This window comes from Hypanus sabinus, chromosome 14 (genome assembly GCF_030144855.1).
Source record: "Hypanus sabinus isolate sHypSab1 chromosome 14, sHypSab1.hap1, whole genome shotgun sequence".
Taxonomy (NCBI): Eukaryota; Metazoa; Chordata; class Chondrichthyes; order Myliobatiformes; family Dasyatidae; genus Hypanus; species Hypanus sabinus.
In genome coordinates this window covers 56,360,034-56,376,167 of record NC_082719.1, presented here as the reverse complement: position 1 = coordinate 56,376,167, position 16,134 = coordinate 56,360,034, and the positions used below count along the sequence as shown (strand labels likewise).

The 16,134-nt window shown below is 40.3% G+C and overlaps 1 protein-coding gene across 2 annotated transcripts in view; it reads left to right on the top strand.

Moving 5' to 3' along the window:
* The window catches only part of LOC132404417 (zeta-sarcoglycan), a 452,353-nt gene that overhangs the window by 255,573 nt on the left and 180,646 nt on the right, over positions 1 to 16,134 (top strand). The gene's annotated exons all lie outside the window — the stretch shown is intronic.

Here is a 16,134-nt window from a genome sequence, read left to right as displayed (position 1 = left end):
TATCTTCAGTGGTTGGAGTCAATAAATGAGTTTCTATGGTTTTCCAAAGTATAAAATGCCTCACCATTCTGATTTGCGAAAACCTTACATTGGTGACTCCAATGTTCTGGCACAATTCCAGACTTATTGAATATGTCGGACAACACAGTCGCTTTGAAACTGCCAGAGTTTTGGGAGCAAAATGCCATTGCTTGGTTTGTACAAACCAAAGCCCAATTGATGCTGCAAGAAATCTCCACCAACAACACCAAAATTTCTGTGTGGTTGCATTGTTCAGCAATTCCACGGCTGCAACAGTGGTGAGTCTACTAGAACACCAGCCTGAAAATGATTAATATCAATTACTGAAAACTCTCCTTTTACAGATTTTTGGACTATCAGAGACTGAGTGCTTCAAACATTTGCTCTAACCCTCAGATCCAAAGGACCACATGCTGTCTCTCCTGGGTAATCCCCATCCTTATTTTAATTTAAAAAGGCTCTTCATGCAGTTCGTACAGACGTTGCTAATGCACCTGTGAAGGACTGTAAGTAGCTTGCCAAAATGGCTGACAGTCTACACTCAGCTAGGTAGCGGTGCATCATTCTTCTCTCCTTGTCTACCTCAGTAGGCAGGGTCAGCATAACATAAGAAAGCCCACGGCTGTAAAACAGACAATGCCGGGCAGGTGTTTTCTCCACACTTGCTTTGGTATCAACCCTAGGACGTGTCAACCATCTTACAGCTTCAACAGTAGCAGCTAATTGAGACACCAGAGGTCTGTGAACACCGTGGGTTCCAGCTGCCAGGGCCGTCTACTGTTCATGATGGATGCCCTTTCAAGCAGATGTTCCTGAGTTCAAACCCAGCCAGGTCCCAACCTGGGCAGCAGTAGTGTCTGTGCAGAAGAAAAGCCTGGAAATCTACTTCTGTATCTTGCCATGAAAATCCTATGGACCCTATGGTCCATGAGGTCACGAAGAGTCGGACTCAACTAAACGACTGAACCACAAAGAATTTAATATGACCTCTTTGATCTTTAAATATAATTCTTTTTATCCACAAAAATGGTCAACCCTTTTACAGTTCTCTTGTAAGCTGCCTTTAACTCTAAATATTACTTATCCTTTGGCTCTTCATGATTTCAGATGAAGCTCACTGTGGCTACCTGCTTATGACTCCTTATGAGACCTTTCCTCTCTCTGTGATCTCAGTGCTTATACTCAGAAATACACATCAGTGACAATTAGGTTGCCACGATCCTCCATCTTCTTTGCAAACATTACTGCTGGAAAGGAAGCAGTGAAAGGTCAAATGTTGCTGCAGCTGCTGCTGCATAGCATGGAGAAGTATAATCTGATTCTAACTATTTAATTAAGTTGTTTGTTCACACCTTATATGGAGGTATTTCTTCTATCCATCCCTTGCAACCTTTTCTGCTACAAACTTGTTTTCACTCTTTCCAAGCTCTACTAAATAGCTCGGACTTTTAACATTATTTGTTTCTCTTTCCATGGGTAATAGATAATGCATTATGTGTCTCTCGCTATTACACTTACTAAATTTCAGAATTCTATCATCTGTAGCTTTTATTTTCATTTTCATCAGATGCTTTTAGACCATTAATGCCCAGAAATATATCAGTCTCAGTCATGAATGCTTTGAATGCTGACACGTGCATAGCATTCTGTTTAGAAGAGTTAGAAAGACAAGAATCAGAAATCGGGTTTATTATCACTGCATGTGATGTGAAATTTGTTAACTTTGCAGCAGCAGTTCAATGCAATACATAATATAGCAGAGAGAGAGAAAAAAAAGTAATAATAAATAAACAAGTAAATCAATTATAGTATATGTGTATTGAATAGATTGAAAATGTGCAAAATTAGAAATACTGTGTATTTAAAAAAGATGAGGTGGTGTCCAAGGATTCAATGTCCATTTAGGAATCGGATGGCAGAGGGAAAGAAGCTGTTCCTGAATCGCTGAGTGTGTGTCTTCAGGCTTCTGTACCTCCTACCTGATGGTAACAGTGAGAAAAGGGCATGCCCTGGGTGCTTGAGGTTCTCATTAATGGACGCTGCCTTTCTGAGACACCACTCCCTGAAGATGTCCTGGGTACTTTATGGTCTAGTACCCAAGATGGAGCTAACTAGATTTACAACCCTCTGCAGCTTCTTTTGATCCTGTGCAGTAGCCTCACGATACCAGACAGTGATGCGGCCTGTCAGAATGCTGTCCACGGTACAACTATAGAAGTTTTTGAGTGTATTTGTTGACATGCCAAATCTCTTCAAACTCCTAATGAAGTATAGCTGCTGTCTTGCCTTCTTTATAACTACATCAATATGTTGGGACCAGGTTAGATCCTCAGAGATTTTGACACCCAGAAACTTGAAACTGCTCACTCTCTCCACTTCTGATCCCTCTATGACAATTGGTATGTGTTCCTTCATCTTACCCTTCCTGAAGTCCACAATCAGCTCTTTCATCTTACTGATTTGCATCTGTCTTGATTAGGGAACCTTCATTATCACAGTCTGAAGTAGTAAGATTTTTATTTTTTATGGTCACGATTTTACAGGGTATTGCAGACAGTTCTATGGTGATCTTTTGGCACTTAACCACAAAAAAAAAGCATTTTTGAGATTTTCATACATATGTATTCAAAGGGTCAAGGATCATGGAATAACTTTATACACATATATATTAGCATGTATTAGGAATTTGCCATGTTGTGTTTGTCAAGGTGTGACTTGCAACAACAATATTCAATGATTGCAAAGAATAAAGAATTATATGAAAAATTAATTTAGGTGTTAAACTAAAATATAGTGTAAAATGTGCATAAATACATAAATACCAGCATACATTTACAATGTAAACAGCATTATAAATAGTGGTTTAAAGTGTTAAGTTTGCAGTGCACTGACAAGTATAATAGGTAGTGGAAGCTGGGGGGGGGGGTGATTATCTGGGGGGAGCTAACTAATGTGTTTGATCGGATTAACTGCTGAGGGGTAAAAGAGACGTTTAAAATGGTGTGAAGCTTTTGTTTTAATAGACTAATGGTGCTTTCTTTCCAGAAGGAAACTTTTGGAAAAGGCAGTTTGCAGGGTGGGTAGTGTTCACAATGATTTCTCCTGCATGCTTCTCTGTCCTGGTCAGAAACAAGTCTTGCAGTGACGGTAGACTGCAGCCAATGACATTTTCTGCTGAGCTGACAGTTCTCTGTAGTTTTTGTGTATTGTGAGAAGATGCTGCACCAAATACATATGTCAAGTCAAAAGTTTATTGTCATTTAACTACATACATGTATATAACCATATAATGTATACAGAAACAAGACAATTTTTCTTTGAACCAGGGTGTAAAGGACATAAAACATAACTCACAATACTTACAAAGTTAAGGATAAAATCTACAGATGAATCATGCATAAGTAACAAACTAAAGTGCATTGATATTAAATATTGTAAGGTACAGAACAAATTAACCAGTGACACTTCAAATACAAAGCATTTGGGAGTTCAGAAGCCTAATGGCCTGTGTGGTGAACTGCATATACCTGTCTGGATATGCCCCCCCCCCCCCCCACTGACTACTCCTGTGGCTCCTCCCACAAACCCCGGTATAAAGGTCGCTTGCTGCTTGAGCTTTCTTCCAGCCAATAAAAGTCTACCTTAACTCACGTCTCCAAGAGTTATTGATGGTGCATCGGCCTGATAATGGCCTAATGAGCCTAATGGCTCATCCTGAGCGTTCCTATTTTTATACATCAGAGTCTCCTGCCTGATGGTAGAAAGTCAAAGAGGATGCGGGGTGAATGGGTGGAATCCTTATTAATACTAAGGGCCCTGCATGTGCAGCACTCCTGATAAATGTCCCCAATGGATGGTAGGGAGACCCCTATGATCCTCTCAGCTGTTCTCACAGTCCTTCATAGGGACTTCAGGTCCCCACTATGTCCTAAGCTCACTGAAAGATTTCTGTTACCACATTTGCAATTAATCATACACTGCACTTTATTTGCAATCCATTGACATGCCAGAATGAAAGGGATCTGCTCAGGGTTCCTGTATTGAGGCTTTGGATCTATAAATACATTAATTTCAATAGACATTTTATAGCTGCAAGGAAAGAAGTAAATTACTTTATTATTTAAAAATAGTTGAGTTTTCAGCAATGTTTTAAAGCATCTTAAGCATTCCTTAAAATAGTTCAAGTACGCTTAATTGCTAATTTCATGTTTAATAGTTTTGGAAGTTTCTGAATGCAGAGTTAATACCAATGAAAGAGCCTGACAACTTTAACAAATGACAAAGTTCTTTGTTGGCAAGAGTGGGCATTGATCACAATTTGAGCCATTATATGACCTATCAGAAGTTTTTTTTAAAGGAAGTTGAATATATTCTATATAAAATTGCAAAGAAGGATTTTCACATCAGGCTCAGTATTTGTTCTATTTTCCTGTTCATTCTTAATTACAGAGCCTGTGCTTAAAATAATTAATGACATGTGGAACATTTTGGCTTAATTTGATGAGTGCAATAAGGTGCCAAATAAATCCAGGTTGGTTATTTTAAAAACAATCTGCAATGCACATAATGTATGTCTAAATTGCTTTCCTTTTTAACCTCTTGCAGTCTCAGTATTTGTCAACTGACATGTAGAAAACAACGTCTTCAAATTATTGATAGAAATGCATATTTATTACACTATTTTCTTAACAATCTACTGGAAGGTTGTCATTCTAATTATCACTGTTGAACAATTGCAAGCACTTTCACATTGCTAGTATATGAGGTGAAAAAGGATGGAACGAGCAGTTGGAAAATCAGGCACCAAAGCCTCACACTGTGCTGAAGCAAATGTACATAGGTATGACACTGCACGGGGTATTTGATCATGTGTGCACCGTATGTGTGTAATTCACTAAGAATCTTAAGTAAACGGGATGTACTAGAGTAATGTTGTTGAATTCATCCAGTGGACCACGTACTTACACTGGTAGGGAGAGTCTGCAAACTCATGATTCATCACAGTAACTTTACTGTGCAGACTTAAAATGATAGGACTCACCCAAGTTTAGGCTTATAGAAAAGAGGAATAGATGTGAGTGCATGTTGATCATCAAGTATAAACTCTGTGATTCGTAAAGGGAGAACATTCCAAACAGGTAGATCAGAGTCAATCCAGCCAGACTTGTCATTCTGGACAAAGAGCATGAACTCTTTTAAGCAAACTGATTAGAAATATTCTTATGGGGATGCAACTTTGCTGAAGCTGAAGTTAAGTTAGAAAATGTGCCTGCTCAAAACAATGCTATCTCAACAGGAGAATACAATCTTACTAATACCTGGAGGCACATGACAAGATAGGCCAAAGCCAGCATGGTTTCCTGAAAGGAAATTCCTGCCTGACTAGCCTTCTGTAATTTTTTGAGGAAATTACGAGCAGGATATACAAAGGAGATGCAGTAGATGTGGTGTACTTGGACTTTCAGAAGGCCTTTGACAAGGTGCCGCACCTGAGGCTGCTTAGCAAGATAAGAGCCCGTGGAATTAGAGGGGAGTTACTAGCATGGGTGGAGCATTGGCTGATTGGCAGGAAACAGAGAGTGGGAATAAAGGGATCCTATTCAGCTGGCTGCCGGTTACCAGTGGATTTCCACAGGGGTAGGTGTTGGGACCGTTGCTTTTTATGATGTACATCAATGAATTGGACTAAGGGATTAATGGATTTATGGCTGAATTTGATGATGATACAAAGATAGGTGGATGAACAGGTAGTGTTGAGGAAACAGAGAGCCTGCAGAGAGACTTAGATCATTTAGGGGAATGGGCAAAGAAGTGACAAATGAAAGACAATGTTGGAAGGTGTATGGTCATGCACATTGGTGGAAGAAATAAATGGGCAGACTATTATTTAGATGGGGAGAGAATTCAAAATGCAGAGATGCAAAGTTACTTGGGAGTCCTTGCGCACAGTACCTGAAAAGTTAGCCTCCAGGCTGAATCAATGGTGAAGAAGGCAAATGCAATGCTAGCATTCATTTCTAGAGGTATAGGATATAAGAGTAGGGTTGTGATACTGAGCCTCTATAAGGCATTTGTGAGACCACACTTGGAGTATTGTGTCCAGTTTTAGGCACCTTATTTTAGAAAGGGTATACTGACATTGAAGAGGGTTCAGAGAAAATTCATGAGAATGATTTCTGGAATGAAAGGGTTACCAAATGAGGAACATCTGGCAGCTCTTGGGCTGTATTCCCTGAGTTCAGGAGAATGAGGGGGGGGAACTCATTGAAACATTCCAAATGTTAAAAGGCCTGAACAGATTAGATGTAGCAAAGTTGTTTCCCATGGTAGGGAGTCTAGGATAAGAGGACACAACTTCAGGGTTGAAGGACATCCATTTAGAACAGAGATGTGGAGAAATTTCAGAGGGTGGCAAATCTAAGGAATTTGTTGCCACAAGCAGCTGTGGAGGCCCAGTCATTGGGTGCATTTAAGGCAGAGATAGATAGGTTCTTGATTAGCCAGGGCATCAAAGGGTATGGGGAGGAGGCAGGGGAGTGGGGATGACTGGAAGAATTGGATCAGCGCATGATTGAATGGCGGAACAGATCTGATGGGCTGAATGGCCTACTTCTGCTCCTATATCTTATGGTCTTAACAATAACAAAGTCAGATCCAATTGTAGCATGACAAAAGGGAATTGGATAAATAGACAGAAACAACATAGTTTCAAGAGACCAAATTTGTTTCTTGAATTCAGAAGGGTGAGAGGAGATCTTATAACATAGAGCATAGAAAACCTATGTGCAATACAGGCCCTTCAGCCCACAAAGCTGTGCTGAACATGTCCTTACCTTAGAACTACCTAAGCTTACCCATAGCCCTCTATTTTTCTAAGCTCCATGTACCTATCCAGGAGCCTCTTAAAAGACCTTATCATGCCTCCACCACCGCTGCCGGCACTCTCTGCATAAAAAACTTACTCCTGATATCTCCTCTGTACCTACTTCCAAGCACTTTAGAACTATGCCTTCTCATGCTAGCCATTTCAACCCTGGGAAAAAGCCTCTGACTATCCACATGATCAATGCCTCTCATCATCTTGTACATCTCTATCAGGTCACCTCTCATCCTCTGTCACTCCAAGGAGAAAATGCCAGGTCCATTCAACCTATTCTCATAAGGCATGCTCCCCAATCCAAGCAACATCCTTGTAAATCTCTTCTGCACCCTTTCTAAGGTTTCCACGTCCTTTCTGTAGTGAGGCGACCAGAAATGAGCACAGTTCTCCAAGTGGGGTCTGACCAGGGTCCTGTGTATCTGCAACATTACCTCTTGGTTCTTAAACTCAATCCCACAGTTGATAAAGGCCAATGTACCGAATGCCTTCTTAACCACAGAGTCAACCTGTGCAGCAGCTTTGAGTGTTCTATGGACTTGGACCCCAAGATCCCTCTGATACTCCACATTGCCAAGAGTCTTACCAATAATGCTATATTCTCCCATCATATTTGACCTACCAGAATTAACCACCTCACATTTATCTGGGTTGAACTCCATCTGCCATTTCTCAGCCCAGTTTTGCATCTTATCAATGTCCCACTGTAATCTCTAACAGCCCTCCACACACTATCCACAGCACCCCCAACCTTTGTGTCATCAGCAAATTTACTAGCCCGTCCCTCCACTTCCTCATCCAGGTCATTTATAAAAATCATGAAGAGTAGGGGTCCCAGAACAGATCCCTGAGGCACACCACTGGTCGCTGACCTCCATGCAGAATATGACCCATCTACAACCACTCTTACAGAATCATATAAAATTATGAACGGGATTGGTAAGACAGAGGCAGCAAAGTTGTTTCCATTGGTAGGAGAGACTTGAACCAAGGGACATAGCCTCAAAATTCAGCAGAGTAAGTTTAGTACGCAGATAAGAAGGAATTGCATTTGCCAAAGACTGGTGAATCTGTGGAATTCTCTGCCCAATGAAATAGTGGAGGCTACCTCAGTAAATATATTTAAAACATTTGGATAGGTTTTTGCATAGTTGTGGAATTAAGGGTTATGGAGAAAAGACAGGTAGGTGAAGATGAATTCATGGTCAGATCAGCCATGATATTGAATGGCAGAACAGGTTTGACGGCTCAGATGGTGCTGTCCTGCTCCTATTTCTTATGTTCTTATGTAATAAGGATATATAATGTTGGCAAACCATTGCACACTACACTAAGCAAAAGATATTCCATTAATTGAAGTCATAGATACTCCTGCAACCTTGGATTCAATAGAGAGTTACAGATTCAGAATGAAAGGCTAAGTATCAGGTAAGATCATTAATAATTATATAGCTATTGAAGGAATCATCATGGCACTATAATCTTGATGATTTCTTGAACGATCTGCTTTAGAGTTAAAAAATGAAAAAATTCAATCCATGTTACAAAATATACAGCTTCAGCTTTTGAGCATGAGTGCACATTTAATAAACGTGTCTTCCAAAACATGTTAAGAAATTTCAGCCAATGCAATAATGCCTGTGTTAATGCTGTAAAAGCTGAGAAAACAAAAACAGGAGCCCAACGCAAATATGAAAAGAACAGTGAAAGCAGAGTGGGTCAGGCAGTAGCTGTGCAGAAAGCGGAAGTTAATCTTTAAGGTCTACGACCTGTTGAAGGCTTGGATCATTAACTCATTTTCTCCCTACAATTGCTGCCTGGCCTGCAGATTATGTTAGGCATTATCGGTTTTTTTATTTCAGATTTCCAGCATCTGTACTCTTTTTTTACCTAAATCTAATAACAAATGTGAGTCACATAAGAATGTTTGGTGCTAAAAGCAATTATGCCAGAAAGAGTTGCTACTGTGAGATGGAGATCTTCCATCGCAAGAGCCAGTTTAGAACTGTGTGGTATTTGAGCTACATAAACAAAGGACACCCTTAGTGTATAAGACTATACAAAGGATGACATTCCAGAACAAATACAGTTAAATAGGTTCTTGATGTAAAGCTAATATTTATAACAGAAAGTCACAAAGGCAGAGTTTGTGCAATACCATATCTGATGAGAAGCACGAGGAGCAATGCTCAAACATCTATGCCACTGGCAACAATGATAAAAATAGCAGTTATTTTAAAATTAGAGTGAAAGCAAATGATCAGTATATCAATATGAACACCGATGTAGCTGCTGGCTACTTAATTGTGAGCATCATCAAAAAGTTTGTTGAAGTGCCATTAACAAATAGAACACAAGATTTGAAGAATATTGTGTCAAGGCACTGAAACCATTAAGGTTAATTTATTATAATAGTCAAAAACTGAATTTACCAGTTATAGTGGTTGTTTCTACAAACTGACCAACTTTATGAAGAATATAAAGCTCTAAGAACTCAAATCTGATTGTCAGCGAGCAACTAGCCTTAATTCTGTTTAGCCGTGGGTACATAAGCTTCAGGAACCATATGTTGATATGTTCAAAGGCACATATGTTGGCATTATGGAGCACAAACATAATAACTTCACTGAAACTCTAAGGCAATGCACTGCAGTTCTAGGCTTGTCTTTTATGTGAAGACGGTGGCGCGACGCAACACACAGCGGCCACTCCAGGATGAATATCTGTTATCTGTCAAGTAGGATGCTGTGTACAATCCTGATTTGATGGAGACGGACATGTGAAGCACAGAGGAACATCTGATTAATCTTCTGAAATGCCTGTTTCGCTGCCGCTGCTGCTGTGCAATCGAAAAAACTCCGGGAGGAAGGCCCCGAATCCTCGGCTTTGCCTGTTGCTTGGCAGCCGGTGCCGAGGTCGAAGTGCTCGGCAGAGATGGTGATCGGTGCTGGGTGTCGGAGGGCTGGTTGGAGGCTGGAAGTTTTCGGACAGACTCAGAGTAGGCTGTGGTCAGATGCTTCCAGAGGCTGCATCGGGAAGTTTGCAGCGCCGGAGGTCCATGGCAGGAAGAGTTTTTCTTCCTTCTACCGTCTGCATGAGATGATGGGCTGTTGGGAATTTTAGACTTTTTTACCATGCCCATGGTCTGCTCCTTATCAGATTACGGTATTGCTTTGCACTGTTGTAACTATATGTTATAATTATGTGGTTTCTGTCAGTTAGTCTTGGTCTCTCTTGTGTTTCTGTGATATCATACTGGAGGAACATTGTATCATTTCTTAATGCATGCATTACTAAATGACAATAAACAAGGACTGAGTGTCCTCATAATCTAACCTATATGGTGAAGTCTCTATTCAAGAAAGAGTTGAACAATCTCAAATATTGCTGAGGTAGGAAATGTAAAGGAGGGTTAAAGAAGGGAAGAAAAAATGGAAGTAAAGAGGGAAGAAGGAAATGGATAAAAGGTATTGAAGACAGGAAAGAAAGAATGATTGGATAGCATCCATTGCTGGGGTGTCCAAATCAAACAGACTGTCCAGTTTTTCAGAAATTATAAAGAAACCTCAGCTGAGACATGGGCAATTAATAAAATGGAATATTAACTGGATCTGTGTGCTGAATTGAAAGGGCCCAGGTCTTTACCAAAATTAAACTTTCACCTGCAAACTTATTTCCAGAAGGCGTTCGAAAAGCTACTGCATAAAAGTCTTATCATAAAATAAGGATGCATAGAACTGGGTGTGATGTATTAGCATGGATAGAGGATTGGTTAGCAGAGAGTTGTTGGGATACATGGGTATTACTCTGATTGCCAATCAGTGGTGAGCAGTGTGCTGCAGGGATCGGTGCTGGACCCACAACTGTTCACGATATACATTAACGATCTGGAAGAAGGGACCAAGTGTAGTGTACCTAAGTTTGATTAATGATACTAAATTGAGTGGACAAGCAAATTGTGCAGAAGATACAGAGAGCCTGCAGAGAGATCTAGATAGGTTAAGTGAGTGGGCCAAGGTCTGGCAGATTGAGTACAATGTTGGTAAATGCGATGTCATCCACTTTGGAAGGGTCCTCCCTTTCTATAGCCGTGATACTATCCCTGACCAGCAATGCCACTCCCCCCCTTTTCTACCTCCCATCCTATTCCTTTTAAAACACCTGAACCCCGGGACCTGCATCATCCAATCCTGCCCTTCCTCCAACCAAGTTTCAGTAACGGCCGCAACATTGTAGTTCCACATACTAATCCATGCTCTAAGTTCATCCTCCTTGTTCCTAATACTCCTGGCATTGAAATAGACACATTTCAACCCCTTTAACTAGCTACAATTATGTTCTGTGCCCTGCCTGTCCTTTCTCATCAACTCAGAACTCTTAGCATCATGCCCTTGTCCTTCTACCTTAACCCCTGCACTCACATTCTGATACCCACCCCAACCCTGCCAAATTAGTTTAAACCCTCCCCGACAGCTCTATCAAACCTGCCCGCCAGGATATTGGTCCCCCTGGGATTCAAGTGCAACCCGTCCTTTTTGTACAGGTCATATCTGCCCCAAAAGAGGTCCCAGTGATCCAGAAATCTGAACCCCTGCCCTCTGCTCCAATCCCTCAGCCATGCATTTATCCTTCACCTCATTCAATTCCTACTCTCACTGTCGCGTGGCACAGACAGTAATCCCGAGATTACTACCTTTGAGGACCTGCTTTTCAACTTCATTCCTAACTCCCTGTAGTCTTCTTTCAGGACCTCTTCCCTTTTCCTACCTATGTCATTGGTACCAATATGTACCACGACCTCTGGCTGTTCTCCCTCCCACCGCAGGATATCTTGGATTCAATCTGAAACATCCCGGACCCTGGCACCTGGGAGGCAAACTACCATCCAAGTTTCTTTCCTGCATCTGCAGAATTGCCTGTCTGACCCCCTGACTATAGAATGTTGGCCTTCATTGCAAGAGGGATTGAATTTAAGGGGTTAAGAGGGTATGCTGCAGCTGTACAGGGTACCGGTGAGGCCGCACCTGGAGTACGGTGTGCAATTCTGGGCTCCTCACTTGAAGAAGGATGTACTGGCATTGGAGGTAATGCAGAGGAGGTTCACCAGGTTGATTCCATAGATGAGGGGGTTAGACTTTGAGGAGAGATTGAGTCACCTGGGATGGTACTTGCTGGAATTCAGAAGGATGAGAGGAGATTTGATAGAAATATGTAAAATAATGAAAGGGTTAGATAAGATAGAGGCAGGAAAGTTGTTTCTACTGATAGGTGAGGCTAAAACTAGGGGACATAGCCTCAAGATTCAGGGGAGTAAATTTAGGACAGAGATGAGGAGGAACTGCTTTTCCCAGAGAGTGGTGAATCTGTAGAATTCTCTGCCCAATGAAGCAGTGGAGGCTACCTCAGTAAATATATTTATAGACAAGGTTGGATAGATTTTTGCATCACTGGGGAATTAAGGGTTAAGGGGAAAAGGCAGGTAGGTGGAGATACGTCCGTGGCCAGATCAGCCATGATCTTATTGAATGGTGCAGCAGGCTCGATGACCTACTCCTGCTCCTATTTCTTATGTTCTTATGTAACTAATGCAAGTAAAGTAAAACAATTTGGTCTAAGAAACAAGATTCGTAAGAGGCTGCATTCGGGCCACCATGGAGAAAATGTTAAAGGGAGCCCAACGTACTACACTGTTCAGTAGCTGCTTGTAGAGGAGGAAAATCTCTGAACGCCTGAATGGGTATTCTGAAGACTTTGTGAACCTGACATCGACCTTCAGAAGCACAACCTTGCCTCTTTGTAGAAAGAAGTAATTTATTTGAGCATGAAGGTGAATAGAACTATTAGAAACAGATATGGATGTCATTGTCAAGGCTAAGAAGTCTGCCAATATCATCACAATTAAAATTTTTCTCAGGTTTGGCCTAACATTATATCAGCTTGCTCGTCGTGATACTGATATCTCCACAGCTGCTGAAGAAGGATGAACTGACGTCATTAGAGAAAGAAAAAGCAGAAGATGAATTGCCTCTGAGTGGAGCTTTCTGGTGCAGAACAGCACGATATGCACATTAAAGTTTGCCAGTGATGGCTTCAGTTAAGGAACAGAGCAGCTATGGTCAGGAAGAGCCTGCTGCCTTTGTGTTCTGCAAAATGCGAAAGAAAAATCACAGATAAATTTAAAAAGAGGCATAGAGAATCATATTTGAAATCACAAGGTTCTTCCAATCTTGCTAATTTGACCATTCACATTGGTTTACAACCACTAAGAGTTCCAGTGAAGATAGTAATGTAAGCATGGAGATTGCACTATCCACCTTAATATGGTAGAACATGATTATCTGGAACTGTGGCAGTGTTAATGAAGATGATGCGGAAATACCCAGTATAAAAACAAAACTATTAATCTATCTTGAGTAGCTGTTCTGGATGATAATATTAAGCATTTTCATCAGAGATATTATGAGCCACCGATAAACCAGGACTGTGTCAAATGGAACTACAGAGAATTAATAAAAAACTGGGCAGAATAACTGAGGAGCTACATTCATGAAAACAGTAGCCCATTACTTACAGTGCAGCAATATCAGGCTCGAAGAAGCAGTAAGCAAATACACAATCTGTGTAGATTGTCAACAACAGCCCCCATAGCACCTCTCCAAATGTGAAGTGACTCATAAAATCACAACAGTATGTCCTTATAGATAAGTATACAAAACTGATTGAGGTAATGTATATGGGGTCATGCACTACTACTGGACCAACTATTAACGAACTTGGTTCAATTTTAGAGACATATGGCCTTCCTAAGGAGACTATATCAGATAATAGTCTGCAATTTCAATTATCTATGTAAATAGTTTGTAACAAAATGAGATTAATGATCATTTTTTATCATCCAGTCTCAAACAGAGAAGCTGAGGAATCAATACTAAAAGTGAGAAAAGCAAATGGTGTTGGAGCGATCAAGTGTTACTATGGAATATCAATTCCCAGTTTGTTTTTATTTCATCAATAACAAAACCGCTGTCACACATAAGACTCAGGAAAAATCTGAGTTTGATTGGGCCAGATCTGTATAGGAAGGTGAAAGAAAGGCAGCTGAAACAAAGTAAATTTTATCACATTACAAAAGGAAAAGGTTTGGGCTGCTTGACAAGGTCCGAATAGAGTTAGCTGGCTGGAATGAGAAGATGGTATACTTAATGTGGTATCCTCCTGGTGGCCTCCCTTGTGTGTAGCTGTATCAAGCTTTGTATAGGCCTGTGTATACAAACATCAAGTGTTGCCATGTGCTAAAGTTCTATCTGTCAGAATGTTCGTTCAGATGACATCCTACCTATCCCTGGTTGAAAAATTCCTGCAGAAGGGCATCGCTGATCATGTCAGTCAGGCAGTGGTCCTTATAGAATTTTCCAGAGGACCCAAGAGTGAAAAAGGCAGTGTAGTCTGTCACAACATTTCCCCAAAAATTGTCCGGTTACCATGAGAAATCTCAACTAAGCACCAAAATCTTGTTTGGTTGGGCCTTATTACTCCCTCATGTGCAGTCCAATCCCATCACAAGGTTTGCAGTGAATAAAATGGTCATCCACCTCCTTTGGGAGAGTGTACTGGTCATGACAATTTTAGGGTTGTGTACTAAGAAGAATAGTCACTGTTGTTGGAAGGTCGTCAGTTCTGAGAATACATAGTCTGTGTGCCTGAAACTTGCTGGTTTTCCATTTCAAGGAGGTGTCTGTCTATGATTGATTGTAGCAAACTGACACTTCCAAGGTGCAGTATTACTTACTGAGAGAAGCACTGAACACTGGTTCATCAACCATGGAAGCTTAATGGGTAAAACATAGAAACATAAAAAACCATAGCACAATACAGGTCCTTCAGCCCACAAAGCTCTGCCAAACATGTCCTTACCTTAGAAATTACCTCTAGGGTTACCCATAGCCCTCTATTTTTCAGAATAATGTCCTACCACTGTTGTGTGCATAGAGTTTAGGTCATGTGTAAAAATAATTCAAGATTATTGCTAGTGGAATGCTTGAGAATGGAAAAATGATGCCACTTTGCCATAATCTATACATTGGAAGTGAAAGTGACAATCTGTAAGGTGCAGTGAATGCACTGTCTTGTCTTGCGTAATCTATGAATAAAATGTATTTCATGTAAAACTGGTCTTTCTATTTATATTTTTATGATTTAATTTTTTTTTGTTTTTCAACGCTATTACCTTTTAATGTATTTTTACTTACATTATAGTTCCTTCAAGACAGTTGTTCAGGTGGATATGAGGTGAAAAGGAATTGTTCTGACTGTGAATAACATTTCAATTAGATAGCAATGACTGACATACTTGAACAAGATCTAATGCAAGAGTCAGTGCCTGAGTGAGAGAAAGGAAGGGATATATTGAAAAAGAAAGAAAAAATTAAAATGAAATAATTTCTGATTTATTTACTTTGTCAGTTGCTTTCAAGAACTGTCATTCACTGTATTATCCTTTTTATCCTTTCCACCTTTAAAGCTATTCTAGTATGTGAAATAGATAGCTATATCTTACAGTTTTCTTGATTCTACTATGTTCATGTCACTACCTGGATGTGTAATTTGAATTCTGAATGAAAGCTTATTGGTGAATACTGTAGCCCAGATGTTCCACAGAGATTCTCATCATCTTCTTTTGAAGTGTTTCTTGAGAAGCTGACATATTTCTTAAGAAACAGCATAGCACCATTGCAAACATCTATTACCCTTTGCATTATTGTCTGAGATTCTGTCATTCTGTGGTTAAATGTGGGGTAGGAGAGTCCTATGAAATTCAGAACATGCAAGTCTCCAAAATACCATTTCTTAAATTTAGGATGGAATCAGGAAATAAGTGATATTAGCATCTAAAAACAGCCAGTCTGGACATTGGTAGGTGTCATTCCTGGTAAGATGATATCTGAAATTCTGGCCATATGATGCACAGGTCAGTCAATACTACGAGGCTTCTAAAAACGCATTGGCGTTAGAATCAGAATCAGAATTCAGGTTAACATCACTGACATATATCATAACTTTGTTTGTTTTGCAGCAGCGGTACAGTGCGATACCAAAAAAAAAAGAAATACGTATATCTAAATTAAATAAGTATTTCAAATAGAGAGCAAAACTAGTGAGGTAGTGTTCACTGGTTGGCTCATTATCCGTTCAATAATCTGGTGGTGGAGCAGAAGAAGCTTTTCCTACTTTTTCCA